The 21976-nt window shown below is 40.7% G+C and overlaps 1 protein-coding gene across 1 annotated transcript in view; it reads right to left on the reverse strand.

The window, feature by feature from the left end:
• Positions 1 to 6530: 6530 nt before the first annotated feature.
• Positions 6531 to 21976, reverse strand: part of FBXW8 (F-box and WD repeat domain containing 8) — a 143419-nt gene continuing 127973 nt past the window's right edge. Inside the window, exon 12 of the transcript XR_005776142.1 lies at positions 6531 to 6541. The gene's annotated coding sequence lies outside the window, so the exon portion shown is untranslated. The remainder of the gene's footprint in view (positions 6542 to 21976) is intronic.

Consider the following 21976-nt stretch of genomic DNA (forward strand, 5'->3'; position numbering starts at 1 on the left):
ATATCAAGCAGATGTGCTGTTTATGCTGTTTTACGTTTGTCAGTAAACTGACAATGGATTACCTATCTATTTAGGAGTTGTATCTCTCTGTGCTGACCGCTACAGAACAGTATTTTATATCTTATTTTCAATGGTATAGTACTGCCGAAATGAAAAAGACAACAGCTAAATAGTCTAAACCAGGTATTTTATTATGAATAATGTGGAAGATTTATCAAAACTGGTGAAAAGAAAAACTGGCTTAGTTTCCCATAGCAACCAATCATCCAAAAGAGCTCTGAAAAATGAAAGGTGGAATCTAATTGGTTGCTATGGGCAACTAAGTCAGTTTTGCTTTAGAACAGTTTTGATGAATCTCCCCCACTGAGTTTAACCCCTTAAGGACCTGCGCCGTACATGTACGGTAGGCTGATCGGGCGGGTGCAGGAGCCACGCCCACCCGATCAGCGGTAGGGGTCCGGCAGTCACTGATAGCCAGACCCCTGCTGTATGCGCCGGCATCTGTGAAAACACTGAGCACATTAACCCTCGCACTGCCGCGGTCAGCGCTGACCGCGGCACGTGCTGGATCCTGCCGGGTGAGGGGGGGCCATTGGGTCCCCACGCTGCTGTGACGGGGACCTGATGGCAGGGAAGGAAGCCCGATGTCTTCCTTAGGCATCGTGGCTGCCTTCCGTGACAGCATGTGAGATCAAGCCCCTTGGATCTCACAGGAAGTAGGATGTAAGTGTATTACAGTGTGTAATACTCTTACAGCCAGTATTCAAGTAAAAAAAAAAAAAAAAAAAGCGTCCTTTTCCCAAAATAAAGTAAATTTGGTTTTTTAAAAATAGTCAAAAAAAAGAAAAGTAGACATATTAGGTATAGCCACGTCCGTATCACATGACCTAACCCCTCAAATAAACACTGTCAAAAAAATAAAAACTGTGCTAAAAAAAAAAACATGTTTTTGTCACCTTACATCACTAAAAGTGCAACACCAAGTGATCAAAAAGGCGTATGCCCCCCAAAATAGTACTAATCTAACCGTCACCTCATCCTGCAAAACATGAGACCCTACCTAAGACAATCACCCAAAAAATGTAAAAAAAACTATGGCTCTCAGACTATAGAGACACTAAGGCCTCTTTCACACTTGCGTTGTTGGGATCCGGCATGCACTTCCGTTGCCGGAGGTGCCCGCCGGATCCGGAAAAACGCAAGTGTACTGAAAGCATTTGAAGACGGAACCGTCTTCCAAATGCTTTCAGTGTTACTATGGCACCCAGGACGCTATTAAAGTCCTGGTTGCCATAGTAGGAGCGGGGAGCGGTATACTTACAGTCCGTGCGGCTCCCGGGGCGCTCCAGAATGACGTCAGAGCGCCCCATGCGCATGGATGACGTGATCCATGCGCTTGGGGTGCCCTGACGTCACTCTGGAGCGCCCGGGGAGCCGCACGGACGGTAAGTACACTGCTCCCCCGCTCCCCACTACACTTTACCATGGCTGCCAGGACTTTAGCGTCCTTGCAGCCATGGTAACCATTCAGAAAAAGCTAAATGTCGGCTCCGGCAATGCGCCGAAACGACGTTTAGCTTAAGGCCGGATCCGGATCAATGCCTTTCAATGGGCATTAATTCCGGATCCGGCCTTGCGGCAAGTGTTCCGGATTTTTGGCCGGAGCAAAAAGCGCAGCATGCTGCGGTATTTTCTCCGGCCAAAAAAACGTTCCGTTCCGGAACTGAAGACATCCTGATGCATCCTGAACGGATTTCTCTCCATTCAGAATGCATTAGGATAAAACTGATCAGGATTCTTCCGGCATAGAGCCCCGACGACGGAACTCTATGCCGGAAGACAATAACACAGGTGTGAAAGAGCCCTAAAACATGATTTTTTTTGTTTCAAAAATGCTTTTATTGTGTAGAAGAAAAATAAAGAAAGTAGACATATTAGGTATTGCTACGTCCGTAAGGACCTGCTCTATAAAAATATCACATAACCTAACCCCTTAGGTGAACACCGTAGAAAAAAAAAAAAAAAAAACAACCTGTGTCAAAAAAGCTATTTTTTGTCACCTTACATCACAAAAAGCGATCAAAAAGTCATATGCAACCCAAAATAGTGCCAATAAAACAGTCATATCATCCCGCAAAAATGATATCCTACCTAAGACAATCGCCCAAAAAATAAAAAAAAATATGGCTCTTAGACTATGGAGACACTAAAACATGATTTTTTTTTTTTTTGTTTCAAAAATGATATTATTGTGTAAAACTTAAATAAAAAAAGTATACATATTAGGTATCACCGCGTCCGTAACACACTGCTGTTTAAAAATATCACATGAACTAATCCCTCAAGTGAACACCGTAAAAATAAAAACGGTGTAAAAAAAGCAATTTTTTGTCACCTTACAGCACAAAAAGTGTAATACCAAGCGATCAAAAAGTCATACGCACCCCAAAATTTTTACAATCAAGCCGACATCTCATCCTTCAAAAAAATAAGACCTAACCTAGGACAATCGCCCAAAAAATAAAAAAAAATATGGCTCTCAGAATATGGAGACACTAAAACATGATTGTTTTTGTTTCAAAAATGCTGTTATTGTGTAAAACTTAAATAAAGAAAAAAGTATACATATTAGGTATTGCCACGTCCGTAAGAACCTGCTGTATAAAAATATCACATGACCTAAACCCTCAGGTGAACACCGTAAGAAAATAAAAATAAAGTGTCAAAAAAGCAATTTTTTGCCACCTTACATCACAAAAAGTGTAATACCAAGCGATCAAAAAGTCATATGCACCCGAAAATAGTACCAATCAAACAGTCATCTCATACCGAAAAACTTGAGCCCCTACATAAGACAGTCGCCCAAAAAGTAAAAAAAACTATGGCTTTCAGAATATGGACACTAAAAAAATATTTTTTTCAAAAAATGCTTTATTATGTAAAACTGACAAAAAGTTGTCATATTTGGTATTGTCGCGTTCGTAACAACCTGCTCTATAAAAATACCACATGATCTAACCTGTCAGATGAATGTTGTAAATAAAAACTGTGCCAAAACAGCTATTTTTTGTTACCTTGCTTTACAAAAAGTGCAATATAGAGCAACCAAAAATCATATGTACCCTAAAATAGTACCAAAAAAACTGCCACCTTATCCCGTAGTTTCAAAAATGGGGTCATTTTTCGGGAGTTTCTACTCTAGGGGTGCATCAGGGGTCTTCAAATGTGACATGTCAACTTAAAATTATCCCAGTGAAATCTGCCCTCCAAAAACCATTTGGCGTTCCTTTCCTTCTACACCCTGCCGTGTGCCCGTACAGCAGTTTACGACCACATATGGGGTGTTTCTGTAAACTACAGAATCAGGGCAATAAATATTGAGTTTTCTTTGGCTGTTAACCCTTGCTTTGTTACTGTAAAAAAATTGATTAAAATGGAAAATCTGCCAAAAAAGTGAAATTCTGAAACGTCAGATTTGGAAAAAATGCCCTGGTCCTTAAAGGGGAAAAATGGCAGGGTCCTTAAGGGGTTAAAGCAAGTCCTGTATGACAAGAGCAACAGTCAATCATGGAGCCCTGAGTAATGGTTGCCTTTATATGATCCACAACCAAAGACACATTAAAGTTAGTACATACCATCGGCCATGGAAATCCTTTACTTCTATAATGTAGGCATTGCTGTGTATTAGACATTGTTAGTCTTAGCTATTACTACACCCAGTATCAAGTTTACATCCAGTGATTATTAGTCCCATGAGAAAAGTTTTCTTTATTTGTTCATCACCTTTTACATTATTGATTTTCTGGGAGTGCTTTGAACTACTGGCAGGTAGAATGCATTCAGGCCCATTCACATAAAGAACAATGTGGCTGTCCAGGATTGGAAAAAGTAGATGTTTTCTTCCAGAAAAACCTCTCCATGGGGGTGTGTATGGTTTTGCAGCATGTAAATAGGTTTGAAAATGTTTTTGGAAGAAAGCAGCCCACTTAAAAGAATAATAAAACTATAAAATAATGGTAAAAGTAAACAGGAGATCTTCCCCACACTGTTCGACAGTCAGGAACATGCAGAAAGTTCTACAGTTCTGTAGAAATCCTGCAGAGGACATAGAGGTAATCTCCCTGCTGATCTGTTCCATTTTCTGTAAGGGCCCATTGAGGAGGTGTTTTTTGGCAAAATTTCACCAGCGACCGTGTGGATTCTGTCTTCCAGCGAGTCTGCGCTGTACATGAAGAAGAATGGACATGTTCCTCTTCTGCACAGCCACGGCTTTAAACAACCGCTCCGTGACCTTCAGCGCTGACTCCTACTGAAATGAATGGGAGGCAGAAGTCAAGCGGCTGCTGGGGAACTTGCAGCGCCAGTGTTCATGCCAAAATATGCCATGAAAAGGCCCTAAGAGATCAGCAGAGGACCTCAGCCATTTAGTGATCTTCTGCAGACAAAGTACAGGAGGGAGTCTCCTGCTCCAGTCAGTTGTTTTACAGCCAGACACAGGATAGTGAGAAGGAGGGGGCATGGTTGATATCCTGGGACACAGAAAGAAGATTCCTTTATATACTGGCATTTTCAAGAAATGTAGGTTTTTCAACCAGTAAAATCGTACCTTTTTATTATTTTTTTAACCTGCAGTAAAAATAAAACATGAAATCTTACCAGCTGTCCCATGCAATACCTCAGTGTGTATACTATATGGGTACTGAGATTGTAAATATAAAAGAAAACGGTCTGTTGATATTTCTTGCATAATGGCTTGTGTCTCTAGCTATTGACCCATCTCCCCTCTCCAACCTCCTTTCTCACCAAAACTTTGGGTAAGTTTGCAGAAGCAGCAGGGATGACTCTAGTTGCGACTGTCAATGAAGGTGTACACAATAAAAGCAATAAACTACTGTAATTGGATAAAGCAGAATTATAAATGTGATTAATAAAATCTATTTTTAGAAAACCACAATTTTGTGTATTCTTTTTCTTAAATAATAATATATATATTATAAAGTTTTTATAGGGGTTGTGCAGCGGTGCAAAGTTTTTTGGAAAGGGCTCTGAGTGGGTTACAAAAACAAAAGAATCAATATCTGATTGATGCCCCGGCACTCCTGTTTCGGTGCTTACTGGGTCCCGATTGGTCTCAAAACCTAGGAAATCCCTGGAAATGGCTACTCAATCAATCTCTGGCCGCAGTGGTGACCTGGTGGACAGCCCTTTGTTGTCATGCATAAAGAGAACTGAGTGAGTTGATCAAAGGACATCACATTTTAATATGGATGCTAATAAGGTCTAATATTCAAAAAGGGTGTTTTCAGATGGGCAATGTTTTTGTCCAGTTGCTGTTCGAATTAAGTACAGACGTAACCAGGACTGAACATGGACCCATTCACATGGATCATTGGTCTGTGTGGAGAAAATTGCAACTTGTTAGAACATATTAATTTAAATTATTAGGTCTGCGAGGAAAATGATGAAATATCTAGCCATGCACCACACATTTCATCCAGCCTGAGCCTCTGTGATAAATCTAATGCATGTCTAGACAGCCTAAATTGATGCAGTGTACAGGATTAGCTCCCCATAGGTGGAAATGTATTAAACTGAAATGTTAGAAAAGTTGTAAATGTTGCTGCACGTCCTGCTTTGTGACAAAATTTGTTACTTTTGCAGTTTAATGGGTGTGGTTATGCTAGGGGGGAAGCTGAGTTTAAGGGGCACTAGCATTGCTCCTAGTGCTATACCAGTCCCTGGTGCTCCAAATAGCTAATTTACATAAATATAAAATAAATATATGTGAGCAACCATTAACTCTATCCAGAAAATAAGTACACAATAAAGAACATAAATGTGGAACACTGAAAACCTGATCAAACGTCAGGAACAGGTCCACTCTCACTTTTTTAGGGACAAATGACAACTGGGTTTCTGTAGCCCTTTCATTACGTTCATTTTAATAATAGGGGTAACCTCATAAGGTATATACATCCCTTGCAGATCAACATGATGGAAAACAAGGGCAGGGGGAGAATAGCAGTGTATGGTCTTGAATATAATAAAAATATGACTTTTAATAGTAATAATTCAAAATGAATGTCCCAAATATGGATCTAGAAACATAGAAACATAGAATGTGTCGGCAGATAAGAACCATTTGGCCCATCTAGTCTGCCCAATATACTGAATACTATGGATAGCCCCCGGCCCTATCTTATATAAAGGATGGCCTTGTGCCTATCCCATGCATGCTTAAACCCCTTCACTGTATTTGCAGCTACCACTTCTGCAGGAAGGCTATTCCATGCATCCACTACTCTCTCAGTAAAGTAATACTTCCTCATATTACTTTTAAACCTTTGCCCCTCTAATTTAAAACTGTGTCCTCTTGTGGTAGTTTTTCTTCTTTTAAATATGCTCTCTTCCTTTACCGAGTTGATTCCCTTTATGTATTTAAAAGTTTCTATCATATTCCCTCTGTCTCTTCTTTCTTCCAAGCTATACATATTAAGGTCCTTTAACCTTTCCTGGTAAGTTTTATCCTGCAATCCATGTACTAGTTTAGTAGCTCTTCTCTGAACTCTCTCTAGAGTATCTATATCCTTCTGGAGATATGGCCTCCAGTACTGCGCACAATACTCCAAGTGAGGTCTCACCAGTGTTCTGTACAGCGGCATAAGCACTTCACTCTTTCTACTGCTTATACCTCTCCCTATACATCCAAGCATTCTGCTGGCATTTCGTGCTGCTCTATTACATTGTCTTCCCACCTTTAAGTCTTCTGAAATAATTACTCCTAAATCCCTTTCCTCAGATACTGAGGTCAGGACTGTGTCAAATATTCTATATTCTGCCCTTGGGTTTTTACGCCCCAGGTGCATTATCTTGCACTTATCCACATTAAATTTCAGTTTCCAGAGTTCTGACCATTCTTCTAGTTTTCCTAAATCCTTTTCCATTTGGCGTTTCCCTCCAGGAACATCAACCCTGTTACCTATCTTTGTGTCATCAGCAAAAAGACAAACCTTACAAGACTATTGTAAAGATCAACTTTATTTCCATTGGCGACAAATCAAAATTAATTAAAATCTAATGTGTAGATGAGTCTGTGGGTATGCAAGGCAATAACAACCAAGGAAAACTTAAGAGTAATACAGTCCTGATCAAAAGTTTAAGACCACTTGAAAAATGGCAAAAAATCATATTAAGCATGGCTGGATCTTAACAAGGTTCCAAGTAGAGCTTCAACATGCAACAAGAAGAAATGGGAATGAGACAAAACATTTTTTGAGAATTCAATTTAATGAAAACAACGAATAAACTGAAACAGGCTGTTTTTCAGCTGATCAAAAGTTTAGGACCACACCTCCAAAAACAAAAAAATAAAACAGAAATCCAACTTCCAAAGATGAACTCAGTAATGAGTAGCTCCGCCGTTATTGTTTATCACTTCAAAAATTCGTTTTGGCATGCTTGATGCAAGCGTTTCCATGAGGTGAGTGGGAACATTTCTCCAAGTGGTGAAGACGGCCGCACGAAGGCCATCTACTGTGTGGAACTGTTGTCCATTTTTGTAAACTTCCCTTGCCATTCATCCCCAAAGGTTCTCAATTGGATTTAGATCATGGGAACACGCAGGATGGGCCAAAAGAGTGATGTTATTCTCCTGGAAGAAGTCCATTGTCCTGCGGGCATTGTGTACTGTAGCGTTGTCCTGTTGAAAAACCCAGTCGTTACCACACAGACGAGGGCCCTCAGTCATGAGAAATGCTCTCTGCAACATCTGGACATAGCCAGCGGCCGTTTGACGCCCCTGCACTTCCTGAAGCTCCATTGTTCAACTGAAGGAAAAAGCACCCCAGACCATTATGGCGCCCCCTCCACTGTGACGCGTAGAAAACATGTCAGGTGGGATCTGCTTGTCATGCCAGTAACGTTGGAAACCATCAGGACCATCAAGGTTAATTTTTTTCTCATCAGAGAATAAAACTTTCTTCTACCTTTGAATGTCCCATGTTTGGTGCTCTCTTGCAAAGTCCAAACGAGCAGTTCTGTGGAGTTCAAGGAGACGAGGTCTTTGAAGACATTTTTGTTTTTGAAGCCCTTCAGTCTCAGATGCCGTCTGATTGTTATGGGGCTGCAGTCAGCACCAGTAAGAGCCTTAATTTGGGTTGAGGATCGTCCAGTGTATTGACGGACAGCCAATTGGATCCTCCGGCTCAGTGCTGATGAAATTTTTTTGGGTCTTCCACTTGACTTTTTTGTTCCATAACCCTCAGGATCATTTAAGAAATTCCAAATGACTGTCTTACTGCGTCCCACCAGCGATGGCGCGCTGTGAGAGACCCTGCTTATCCAGTTCAACAACCCGACCACGTTCAAAAAGGGAGAGGCGTTTTTTTGCCTTTGACATCGTTGTGATGTCAAAAGCAAAAAAACGCCTCTCCCTTTTTGAACGTGTCATTTTCTGTCAGGTAGTCACACGTTGTGTGTGACTACCTGACAGAAAATGACAATGAATCCACATCTTTGCAGATTTGGCCTTTTAAAGGCATGTGGTCCTAAAATTTGGATCAGCTGAAAAACAGCCTGTTTCAGTTTAATCGTTATTTTCAATTAATTGAATGCTCAAAAAATATTTTGTCTCACTCTCATTTCTTCTTGTTGCATGTTGAAGCTCTACTTGGACACTTGTTAAGATCCAACAATGTAAAATATGTTTTTTTGCCATTTTTCAAGTGGTTTTAAACTTTTGATCAGGACTGTATAAGAGATGCCTATATAGTTACTACCCACATAAGACTGGAGTACTCAACTCATTAAATGTAGCATAGATACTAATAATACTTTCTCATATTTGAATAAAAATAAAAAAACACCACTGCTACATAATTTTGCCGCAAGTTGCATTTCTTTGCCACCCTCGCCACTTTCCGAAAAGGGGCATGGTGAAGGCAGGGCCAGTTGGCCAGGCACTTTTATCTTCATTTATCAGCATCTCAGAGTTGTTGTAGATTTCAGTTTAGGCACACGGGATGCCGGCAGGGCACAGGCTATCAAGACCAGAGCAGCACACGCTGATCTTGATAACTCTTTCCCAAAAGTGCTATTAGTTATGGGTGCATTGTGTATTGCACCAATCAGAAGTGTGTAAGATGCCATAATGTCACTACACAGTCATTAGGAAAGCTTTCACATGTCAATGCTTAAATCCATGAAAAGGTGGTCAGTGATGCCTCAGTGAAGATGTCCGTGATGGATTCGTGTTTCACGGCGCAGCTGAAAAATAATTTTCAAAGCATCTCATAATAATGATCCATGGATCAAACACGGATGGTATCCGTATTTTTCACTGACCCATAGACTATAATGAGTGTGGAGTTGGACACGTGGATCTGTGATAAAAACACGGACTGTGGTAAACAACTGATGTGTGAATACACACATTAAAATGAATGGGTACATGTGCTGTCTGTGTAGAATATGTACAGCACACATACATTGAACACTGACGAGGCTTAACTATCTCAGCGAGCTTCTCAGTAGTTTACTGCCTCATCCAATGACTGGAGCGGGACGGTATTAGCAAAGAAAGGTGAGGACATTGCTGGCTCTTGTTTTAAGTCTGGTGCTCTTTGTCTTATTGCTTAGAGTAATTAAGTGTCAGCATGGGTTCGGGCAGAGTGATTTATTACTCAAGCATATGAGATCACTGGATAGGAATGGAGTGAGGGTAAAGGGTGTGTGAAGGAAACCTAGGGAGGGTGGTTTCGTTCTTGCAAATCTCAAGTAAATGTTTCTTAAATACTTTATCTCTGCAAGACAACCCCTGTCCATGTTCCCTATTAGAGAGTAGAGAGGTCATGGGGAGGAGCCTGAATAGAGAACTGATAAGTAAGAGCAGCTCCCATTCTGGTGGAACTGGTCTGTCCACACATTACATGGTTGACTATTCATTTGAAGGGCTGTCATGTAATACTGCATGTGATTTGGGAAAAAAGACTTCCCTGTACTTCGTTCCTCCAGTCAAGGCAGCTGACACATGATGTGAATAAATGCAGAAGTAGCTGTAGTCAACATAAGTTACATAAACAATAAACAGCCAAGCAGGCTTCCCTCAAGTAGGGCTGAAAAGATTACTCGATAAAAAAAAATCCTAAATGCAAATTTTCTGCATCGGGGATTCGTTTGTGTCATGTGACCATGGAGAGTGAGTTAAGAGCTTGCTATTACTCACGCTCAGTGGTCCCCCGCCGGCCCACACCGCGCTGCACTATGTCCTGACTCATCGTCAGGACATCGTGCACGTAAGCGCGCACTATGACCTGATGCTGTGTAACGCCAGGACGACCGCGCAGCGCTTGGAGAGGAAGAGTCTAAGGAGCTGAGCAGTGTTGTCGGCTCCCCTACAGGAAAGGTAAGTATTTTATTTCACTGGCGCTAGGGACTTATAGCTAGGAGGAGGAGATGATGGCACTGGGTGGGAGGCGGCAGCTGATGGCCCTGGGGGCAGGGGCTGATGATGGCATTGGGGGGCTGATGAGTTTTTATAAATAAAACGTTCTTTTAATAAAAATAAAAAAATTCTTATTAGAGTACTCGATTAATCGTTGGATTAATCGGTAGAATACTTGATTACTAAAATAATCAATAGCTGCAGCCCTACCCTCAAGTATGTGTTTCTTGTGATGTGGCATTGGTGCAGATTGCTGCCACACCACTAACCTTCACGTGACTGCGCCCTATGGCAGTCTGAGAATTGACAACTGCTACTCTGAGAACAGAAGAATACTTTGCCTGACACATTCTTTCCTTATTAAACTCTGTGGACATCAGCAATGTTGACATGATCAGTACCTGGAACGAAGCCAGCCTGCAGAGGTCGACCAACAGGCTCACTGCCTTTTATAAGTGAACGCTACAGATTGCAGTGAGATAAATGTAACTGCCATGTGTGCAGAATTCCTCCTTTGTTTTATCACATCCATGTTTAAAAGGTTAGCAAATGTATTTACCTTTAAATCAAAATGCAATATAGGAAGTATCTAACAACACTAATCAAGTGGTCCGGCACAGAATATTTGGATAGCTTCCTAACTTTGTGCAAACAGTCTGAATGTCATCCTTCCCTACGTGCGGATGCTTCTACTTGTCAGCACCTGACATATTTGTGGCATCTCATGCACATATGCCAAGAGCTTGGACAGAGAAGAAACCAGAATAGGACATGCTAATCGAGAAATATTCCACACGGCACAATATGAGCCCTGACGCAAATCTTTCTACTCCTTTTAAATATTTTTATCATAATGATTCAGAAAAAATTTGATAATCAGGCTTGTAGCCAAATAACATGAACCACTGTTCTCCCCCAGTGGTGTACGGCTGGGTGCACACTGGACATCTGAAAGGAAGTGTCTCAAACATTAACCTGTAAATAAAGGAGCAGTCACTTGTAAATCTACATTGCAACATACATTTCCATTCACATAGTGTAGCATAACCTACTCCTGGAACGTGTGTAGCATTTTTCCATTGTGTTTAACAGGACATGGCATTACATACACTCTTAAAGGGTTTCTCTGAGACTGAGAACCCAGGGTAAGGGGGGGTGAACAGGGCACCAATGTTAAAAACAAACAAACATAAAGACTCTTCTGTCATGGGTGCTTCTTGTTCAGTGCCGAGCTCCCATCTCCGTTGCTTCCAGTCCCCGCTGGACCTGGTCATGCACGCCATTACTGAAGGCCAGGTTCACGCAAGCATATATGTCTATGTGAAAAATAATATAAACGTACAGTGGCTCTACCCAACTGGACAAAATTGGTCGAGATGCTTACTCTACGGCATACCCTCTGCCGGTAAATAAATAAGCACAAAAATTAATTTAGGAGGGCACTCAACTAGCTGTTGTTACATGGAAACAAATTCAGCTGATGTATATAGTAACATTCCATTAAATACCGAAACAGAAAATATATAATCACAATATAAAAAATGCAAACATATAAAAATATACACTCACCTAAAGAATTATTAGGAACACCTGTTCTATTTCTCATTAATGGAATTATCTAGTCAACCAATCACATGGCAGTTGCTTCAATGCATTTAGGGGGGTGCTCCTGGTCAAGACAATCTCCTGAACTCCAAACTGAATGTCAGAATGGGAAAGAAAAGTGATTTAAGCAATTTTGAGCGTGGCATGGTTGTTGGTGACAGACGGGCCGGTCTGAGTATTTCACAATCTGCTCAGTTACTGGGATTTTCACGCACAACCATTTCTAGGGTTTACAAAGAATGGTGTGAAAAGGGAAAAACATCCAGTATGCGGCAGTCCTGTGGGCAAAAATGCCTTGTGGAGGCTAGAGGTCAGAGGAGAATGAGCCGACTGATTCAAGCTGATAGAAGAGCAACGTTGACTGAAATAACCACTCGTTACAACCGAGGTATGCAGCAAAGCATTTGTGAAGCCACAACATGCACAACCTTGAGGCGGATGGGCTACAACAGCAGAAGACCCCACCGGGTACCACTCATCTCCACTACAAATAGTAATAAGAGGCTACAATTTGCACGAGCTCACCAAAATTGGACTGTTGAAGACTGGAAAAATGTTGCCTGGTCTGATGAGTCTCGATTTCTGTTGAGACATTCAAATGGTAGAGTCCGAATTTGGCGTAAACAGAATGAGAACATGTATCCATCATGCCTTGTTACCACTGTGCAGGCTGCTGGTGGTGGTGTAATGGTGTCTGGGCACACTTTAGGCCCCTTAGTGCCAATTGGGCATCGTTTAAATGCCACGGGCTACCTGAGCATTGTTTCTGACCATGTCCATCCCTTCATGACCACCATGTACCCATCCTCTGATGGCTACTTCCAGCAGGATAATGCACCATGTCACAAAGCTCGAATCATTTCAAATTGGTTTCTTGAACATGACAATGAGTTCACTGTACTAAAATGGCCCCCACAGTCACCAGATCTCAACCCAATAGAGCATCTTTGAGATGTGGTGGAACGGGAGCTTCGTGCCCTGGATGTGCATCCCTCAAATCTCCATCAACTGCAAGATGCTATCCTATCAATATGGGCCAACATTTCTAAAGAATGCTATCAGCACCTTGTGGAATCAATGCCACGTAGAATTAAGGCAGTTCTGAAGGCAAAAGGGGGTCCAACACCGTATTAGTATGGTGTTCCTAATAATTCTTTAGGTGAGTGTATATATAAAAAAACTTATACTTAATGAATTCTGCAAATTAGAAATAGTAGTTATTAATTATATCCCAACACATATCATGGTTGTAGCAATAGAATTCATATAAATATACACCTCATATAGAAATCATGATTGTAGCAATAACCGTCATATACAGTTGCAAAAAAAAGTATGTGAACCCTTTGGAATGATATGGATTTCTGCACAAATTGGTCATAAAATGTGATCTGATCTTCATCTAAGTCACAACAATAGACAATCAAAGTCTGCTTAAACTAATAACACACAAAGAATTAAATGTTACCATGTTTTTATTGAACACACCATGTAAACATTCACAGTGCAGGTGGAAAAAGTATGTGAACCCCTAGACCAGGCATGGCCAACCTGTGGCTCTCCAGCTGTTGTAAAACTACAATTCCCACCATGCCCTGCTGTAGGCTGATAGCTGTAGGCAGTCTGGGCATGCTGGGAGTTGTAGTTTTGCAACATCTGGAGAGCCTCAGGTTGGCCATCCCTTCCCTAGACTAATGACATCTCCAAGAGCTAATTGGAGTGAGGTGTCAGCCAACTGGAGTCCAATCAATGAGATGAGATTGGAGGTGTTGGTTACAGCTGCCCTGCCCTATAAAAAAAAAAAACACACACCAGTTCTGGGTTTGCTTTTCACAAGAAGCATTGCCTGAGGTTAATGATGCCTCGCACAAAAGAGCTCTCAGAAGACCTACGATTAAGAATTGTTGACTTGCATAAAGCTGGAAAGGGTTATAAAAGTATCTCCAAAACTTGCTGTTCATCAGTCCACGGTAAGACAAATTGTCTATAAATGGAGAAAGTTCAGCACTGCTGCTACTCTCCCTAGGAGTGGCCGTCCTGTAAAGATGACTGCAAGAGCACAGCGCAGACTGCTCAATGAGGTGAAGAAGAATCCTAGAGTGTCAGCTAAAGACTTACAAAAGTCTCTGGCATATGCTAACATCCCTGTTAGCGAATCTACGATACATAAAACACTAAACAAGAATGGATTTCATGGGAGGATACCACAGAGGAAGCCACTGCTGTCCAAAAAAACATTGCTGCACGTTTACAGTTTGCACAAGAGCACCTGGATGTTCCATAGCAGTACAGGCAAAATATTCTGTGGACAGATGAAACCAAAGTTGAGTTGTTTGGAAGAAACACACAACACTATGTGTGGAGAAAAAGAGGCACAGCACACCAATATCAAAACCTCATCCCAACTGTGAAGTATGGTGGTGGGGGCATCATGATTTGGGGCTGCTTTACTGCGTTAGGGCCTGGACGGATTGCTATCATCAAAGGAAAAATAAATTTCTAAGTTTATCAAGACATTTTGTAGGAGAACTTAAGGCTATCTGTCCACCAGCTAAAGCTCAACAGAAGATGAGTGTTGCAACAGGACAACGACCCAAAGCATAGAAGTAAATCAACAACAGAATAAACAGAAGAAAATACGCCTTCTGGAGTGGCCCAGTCAGAGTCCTGACCTCAACCAGATTGAGATGCTGTGGCATGACCTCAAGAAAGCGATTCACACCAGACATCCCAAGAATTTTGCTGAACTGAAACAGTTCTGTAAAGAGGAATGGTCAAGAATTACTCCTGACCGTTGTGCACGTCTGATCTGCAACTACAGGAAACGTTTGGTTGAAGTTATTGCTGCCAAAAGGAGGTTCAACCAGTTTTTTAAATCCAAGGGTTCACATACTTTTTCCACCTGCACTGTGAATGTTTACATGGTGTGTTCAATAAAAACATGGTAACATTTAATTCTTTGTGTGTTATTAGTTTAAGAAGACTGTGATTGTCTATTATTGTGACTTACATGAAGATCAGATCACATTTTATGACCAATTTGTGCAGAAATCCATATCATTCCAAAGGGTTCACATACTTTTTCTTGTAACTGTACAGGTGAAACTCGAAAAATTTGAATATCGTGCAAAGTTCATTTATTTCAGTAATGCAAATTAAAAGGTGAAGCTAACATATGAGATAGACTCATTACATGCAAAGCGAGATATTTCAAGCCTTTATTTGTTATAATTTGGATGATTATGGCTTACAGCTTATGAAACCCCAAAGTCACAATTTTGAGGTACCCTTTGCTCAGGGGGTATGGACTAATTAGCTGACTAGAGTGTGACACAATTTGAGCCTAGAATATTGAACCTTTTCACAAAATTCTCATTTTAAGTTGCATTACTGAAATAAATGGACTTTTGCACGATATTCAAATTTTTTGAGTTTCACCTGTATATATATCTCTACCTCATATAAAAATCAATAAACCATGATTATCTCATTTATAATTACCATAATACACATTTCATGATTATCAATAGTGAATAAAAATGGTATTAGTGTATGATAATTAAAAACGATGATTAAATGCATTACAAATTTATGAAATGTGGATAATGGTTATAAAAGGCTTATAACTCCATATATATCCTCAGAACTTTGTTTGTATCATGATTCATATCCTTAAAACCGCATTTGAATCTGTTAAAATCAAAAATCCCAATAAAGTAAAGGGCTCTCACATAACAACTATAACACCTATAAAAAAGACACAATGTAGTGCTACCCCAATATAAAAATGTAAATTTTATTGGTTCAAGTACACAGACCTATATATAAAATAGTAAGACATAGTGGTGGTCAAGTACAGACAGATAAAAGACGCACTGTCCAGTCCAATTTAAAAAGTCGCAAAAAATTGCGCAATTTCACTCCAGTGAGGACTATTCTTATCTTATGCGACTTTTTAATAGAACATGCGACTTTTTCGTAAAGACGTGCACTTTTTGTAAAGCTGCTTACTGAAGGATAAACTGCTACTGTCAAACCACATTTATCACGGTATTAAAGGACCATTAATAAATCTGACTTGGCCAAAAGTGACTTTGGGCATATGTAAAAGTGGAGTAAGATGTAAGTGTAATGATAAATATGGCCCTGTGTTTATTTCATCATAAGAGGCCTCGTTGTATAATAAAAAATGACGTCAGTGCAATGATTCTTGTGCGATAGCGGCGGCCTTGAATGCTATATCTGAATATCCTTATGGGGTCAGTTAGTAAGATATAGTGTTCAATGTAACATAGTTACCACTTCTACATGTCTCAGGTACGGCCCGGCTGCACAATGTAGTTACAGTTGCTGAGCATTGTTGATTACTCTGCCTCGGAGTTCCACGTGTCGGAAAAATAGCCGGTGTTAGTTCTCTTGCTCCAGGAAGGATTAGAATGGATACAAGTTCCCCGTCTCATAAGATATGATCATATGATAGCTCACTGTTAACCACTGATAAAGGAGTATGTAACTCCGAAACGCGTTTAGTGAATTTCTATAACTTAACAGTGAACCTTTGAGTGGCATCGAATAAAGAAATTCATTTGGGGCCATCAGCACACCTAATATTGCCGATTGAGGAGGATAGATGAGACGGCGAACTTGTATCCATTCTAATCCTTCCTGGATTAAGAGAGCTAACACTGGCTATTTTTCCGACACGTGGGACTCCGAGGCAGAGTAATCAACAGTGCTTAGCAACTGTAACTACATCGTTTTCAGATATAGCAATAAAGGCCGCCGCTATCGCACAAGAATCATTTCACTGACGTCATTTTTTATTATACAACGAGGCCTCTTATGATGAAATAAACATAGTTTTTCAATTTATTTTGTAAGAATCAGTTTAAAATGTTATTTTTGGAGGATCGATTCTAATCGACTTATATAAGGACAATATCCCTACAACACTATTTAAAACTGGACATTAGATCATTATGTTTTGGAAGGACCATTAATACTGATTTTAACAGGTCCAAATGCGAATTTAAGGATATGAATCATGATACAAACAAAGTTCTGAGGATATATATGGAGTTATAAGCCTTTTATAACCATTATCCACATTTCATAAATTTGCAATGCATTTGATCAATCATAGTTTTTAATTATCATACACTAATACCATTTTTATTCACTATTGATAATCATGAAATGTGTATTATGGTAATTATGAATGAGATAATCATTGTTTATTAATTTTTATATGAGGTGGATATATATATATATATATACACACAGTACAGACCAAAAGTTTGGACACACCTTCTCATTCAAAGAGTTTTCTTTATTTCCATGACTATGAAGGCATCAAAACTATGAATTAACACATGTGGAATTATATACATAACAAACAAGTGTGAAACAACTGAAAATATGTCATATTCTAGGTTCTTCAAAGTAGCCACCTTTTGCTTTGATTACTGCTTTGCACACTCTTGGCATTCTCTTGATGAGCTTCAAGAGGTAGTCCCCTGAAATGGTTTTCACTTCACAGGTGTGCCCTGTCAGGTTTAATAAGTGGGATTTCTTGCCTTATAAATGGGGTTGGGACCATCAGTTGCGTTGAGGAGAAGTCAGGTGGATACACAGCTGATAGTCCTACTGAATAGACTGTTAGAATTTGTATTATGGCAAGAAAAAAAGCAGCTAAGTAAAGAAAAACGAGTGGCCATCATTACTTTAAGAAATTAAGGTCAGTCAGTCAGCTGAAAAATTGGGAAAACTTTGAAAGTAAGGGCTATTTGACCATGAAGGAGAGTGATGGGATGCTGCGCCAGATGACCTGGCCTCCACAGTCACCGGACCTGAACCTAATCGAGATGGTTTGGGGTGAGCTGGACCGCAGAGTGAAGGCAAAAGGGCCAACAAGTGCTAAGCATCTCTGGGAACTCCTTCAAGACTGTTGGAAGACCATTTCAGGGGACTACCTCTTGAAGCTCATCAAGAAAATGCCAAGAGTGTGCAAAGCAGTAATCAAAGCAAAAGGTGGCTACTTTGAAGAACCTAGAATATGACATATTTTCAGTTGTTTCACACTTGTTTGTTATGTATATAATTCCACATGTTTTAATTTATAGTTTTGATGCCTTCATAGTCATGAAAATAAAGAAAACTCTTTGAATGAGAAGGTGTGTCCAAACTTTTGGTCTGTACTGTATATATGTATATACACTGCTCAAAAAAATAAAGGGAACACTTAAACAACACAATGTAACTCCAAGTCAATCACACTTCTGTGAAATCAAACTGTCCACTTAGGAAGCAACACTGAGTGACAATCAATTTCACATGCTTTTGTGCAAATGGGATAGACAACAGGTGGAAATTATAGGCAATTAGCAAGACACCCCCAATAAAGTAGTGGTTCTGCAGGTGGTGACCACAGACAACTTCTCAGTTCCTATGCTTCCTGGCTGTTTTGGTCACTTTTGAATGCTGGCGGTGCTTTCACTCTAGTGGTAGCATGAGACGGAGTCTACAACCCACACAAGTGGCTCAGATAGTGCAGCTTATCCAGGATGGCACATCAATGCGAGCTGTGGCAAGAAGGTTTGCTGTGTCTGTCAGCGTAGTGTCCAAAGCATGGAGGCGCTACCAAGAGACAGGCCAGTACATCAGGAGACGTGAAGGAGGCTGTAGGAGGGCAACAACCCAGCAGCAGGACCGCTACCTCCGCATTTGTGCAAGGAGGAACAGGAGGAGCACTGCCAGAGCCCTGCAAAATGACCTCCAGCAGACCACAAATGTGCATGTGTCTGCTCAAACGGTCAGAAACAGACTCCATGAGGGTGATATGAGGGCCCGACGTCCACAGGTGGGGGTTGTGCTTAGAGCCCAACACCGTGCAGGACGTTTGGCATTTGCCAGAGAACACCAAGATTGGCAAATTCGCCACTGGCGCCCTGTGCTCTTCACAGATGAAAGCAGGTTCACGCTGAGCACATGTGACAGACGTGACAGAGTCTGGAGACGCCGTGGAGAACGTTCTGCTGCCTGCAACATCCTCCAGCATGACCGGTTTGGCATTGGGTCAGTAATGGTGTGGGGTGGCATTTCTTTGGAGGCCGCACAGCCCTCCATGTGCTCGCCAGAGGTAGCCTGACTGCCATTAGGTACCGAGATGAGATCCTCAGACCCCTTGTGAGACCATATGCTGGTGCGGTTGGCCCTGGGTTCCTCCTAATGCAAGACAATGCTAGACCTCATGTGGCTGAAGTGTGTCAGCAGTTCCTGCAAGACGAAGGCATTGATGCTATGGACTGGCCCGCCCGTTCCCCAGACCTGAATCCAATTGAGCACATCTGGGACATCATGTCTCGCTCTATCCACCAACGTCACGTTGCACCACAGACTGTCCAGGAGTTGGCACATGCTTTAGTCCAGGTCTGGGAGGAGATCCCTCAGGAGACCATCCACCACCTCATCAGGAGCATGCACAGGCGTTGTAGGGAGGTCATACAGGCACATGGAGGCCACACACACTACTGAGCCTCATTTTGACTTGTTTTAAGGACATTACATCAAAGTTGGATCAGCCTGTAGTGTGTTTTTCCACTTTAATTTTGAGTGTGACTCCAAATCCAGACCTCCATGGGTTGAAAAATTTGATTTCCATTTTTTATTTTTGTGTGATTTTGTTGTCAGCACATTCAACTATGTAAAGAACAAAGTATTTCAGAAGAATATTTAATTAATTCAGATCTAGGATGTGTTATTTTTGTGTTCCCTTTATTTTTTTGAGCAGTGTATATATATATATATATATATATATATATATAAAGGTTATTGCTACAATCATGATTTCTATATGAGGCGGATATTTATATGAATTCTATTGCTACAACCATGATATGTGTTGGGCTATAATTAATAGCTACTACAGTATTTCTAATTTGCGGAATTCATTATATTTTTGTGTATTAAGTATAAAGTTTTCTATATATATATATTTTTATACGTTTGCATTTTTTATATTGTGATTATATATTTCCTGTTTCTGTATTTAATGGAATGTTACTATATACAACAGCTGAATTTGTTTCCATGTAATAACAGCTAGTTGAGTGCCCTCCTGTGCTATATATGTTTATGTGGATCTGAAATATAAATGCATTTACAGATCATATAGCATCAGTATTGTATCTACACTATGGATCCGTTCTACTGATTGGATTTCATCTAAACAGGAACATGCACTAGAAGCTGATGCAACGCTCTCCATCAGCATAACTTTTAAAAGTAGCAAATACTACAAGCACATTTCTTGTACACGTGTGAAAAGCCACACGGATATCGTTAGGACATGCCATAACATTATAGGGGGCAGCTGACCCTGGAACTACTTTGATTGTGAGAACAAACGGGCAGAACCATCTCTGGCTTTTCCACTGCAAAGCAACAATCCCGGGCACACGATGTGCCACGTATTGCTCTCATTAAGAGGAATAACAGTCTTGCAGGTCTGATACCTTTTAATACCCAACAAAAATAAAAGCAATGATGTTACATAGCAAACTTTCAAGACAACTCCAGTCTCTTTGGCAGGCTTTTTTTTTGGTCATGATAATGCAAACTGATCCGTTTTGACTTACACTGAAAGTCAATGGGAGGCGGATCCGTTTTCAATTGCACCATATTGTGTCAGTGAAAACGGATCCTTCCCCATTGACTTACATTGTAAGTCAGGACGGATCCGTTTGGCTCCGCATCGTCAGGCAGACATCAAAACGCTGCAAGTAGCGTTTTGGTGTGCGCCTCCGGAGCAGAATGGAGACGGAACGGAGGCAAACTGATGCTTTCTGAGCGGATCCTTTTCCATTCAGAATGCATTGGGGCTCAACTGATCCGTTTTGGGCCGCTTGTGAGAGCCCTGAAACGGATCTCACAAGCGGACCCAGAAACGCCAGTGTGAAAGTAGCCTAACAAAATAATAAAAATTTAAATGTAGAATTTTAGGAGCAAAACAGTAACAAATACATGACAAGAATCTGCATAACTAATCATATGCTAAAGAGTTGCAGGTCCAATTTATGTAGATAACCAAGATGACTGTCTATAAAATGATGGTAGTCTCACGTTCAAACCTGTAGTGGATGGTGACATATGGAGCCTGAAAGTCAAAAGCTCAAAACATCGTTACCCTTTTGCTCGTCAGAGTGTGTTATCCCTGATAAAGAGACTTGAGCTGTGTAACATTCATGTAACAAAGCTCCATTCAAGTAAATGTAATAATGGTAATACAGACCACAGAAATATGGCTGTAGCATGGATATAAACTATGCTTGTGTGAAGATGACCCTAAACCAAAATCACCCTCTTTATCAATATCCACCTACAAGCTGCCTTTATATTATGCGTTTACTTGTGTTAATATTGACGTGGATGGTTCAAGTAACCACGCTGCCCCTCACAGGAACCAAAAGGTTCCCAAGAATGCCTCAGTAGTGCAGCTCAGAGCACTTTTAATGAGCTGGTTGTGCTTGGTTTTAGTTTTCCTCTGGAAGGCCTAAGAACACTGTGTGTATCATAGACGGTATGTACTACTCCCCAATAATGTGACTTCAACATCAGGCTACACACAGGATTTTTATAATGGAGACACATATGTTTGCCTACGAGCTGTATACACAAATTAATAGGATATTAGGACTATTTGCACTGTTCCTTTTTTTTTTTTTTCTTTAGGTTTAAAAAAAAACTTCATTTACCCCGGAAACAGCGGCACTCTTGTCCATGGGCTGAGTCTGAGTCCCATTCACCTGAAAAAAAAAAGAAGCTAAAAAACAGTAACAACCCATGGATAAGAGTGGCATGGTTTCTGAAAAAAGGGAAACCCATCTTTTCTAGCCTCGGACAATGTCTTTAAAGATGTTGCTGAGCTATCTG

Source organism: Bufo bufo, chromosome 2 (genome assembly GCF_905171765.1).
Source record: "Bufo bufo chromosome 2, aBufBuf1.1, whole genome shotgun sequence".
NCBI lineage: Eukaryota > Metazoa > Chordata > Amphibia > Anura > Bufonidae > Bufo > Bufo bufo.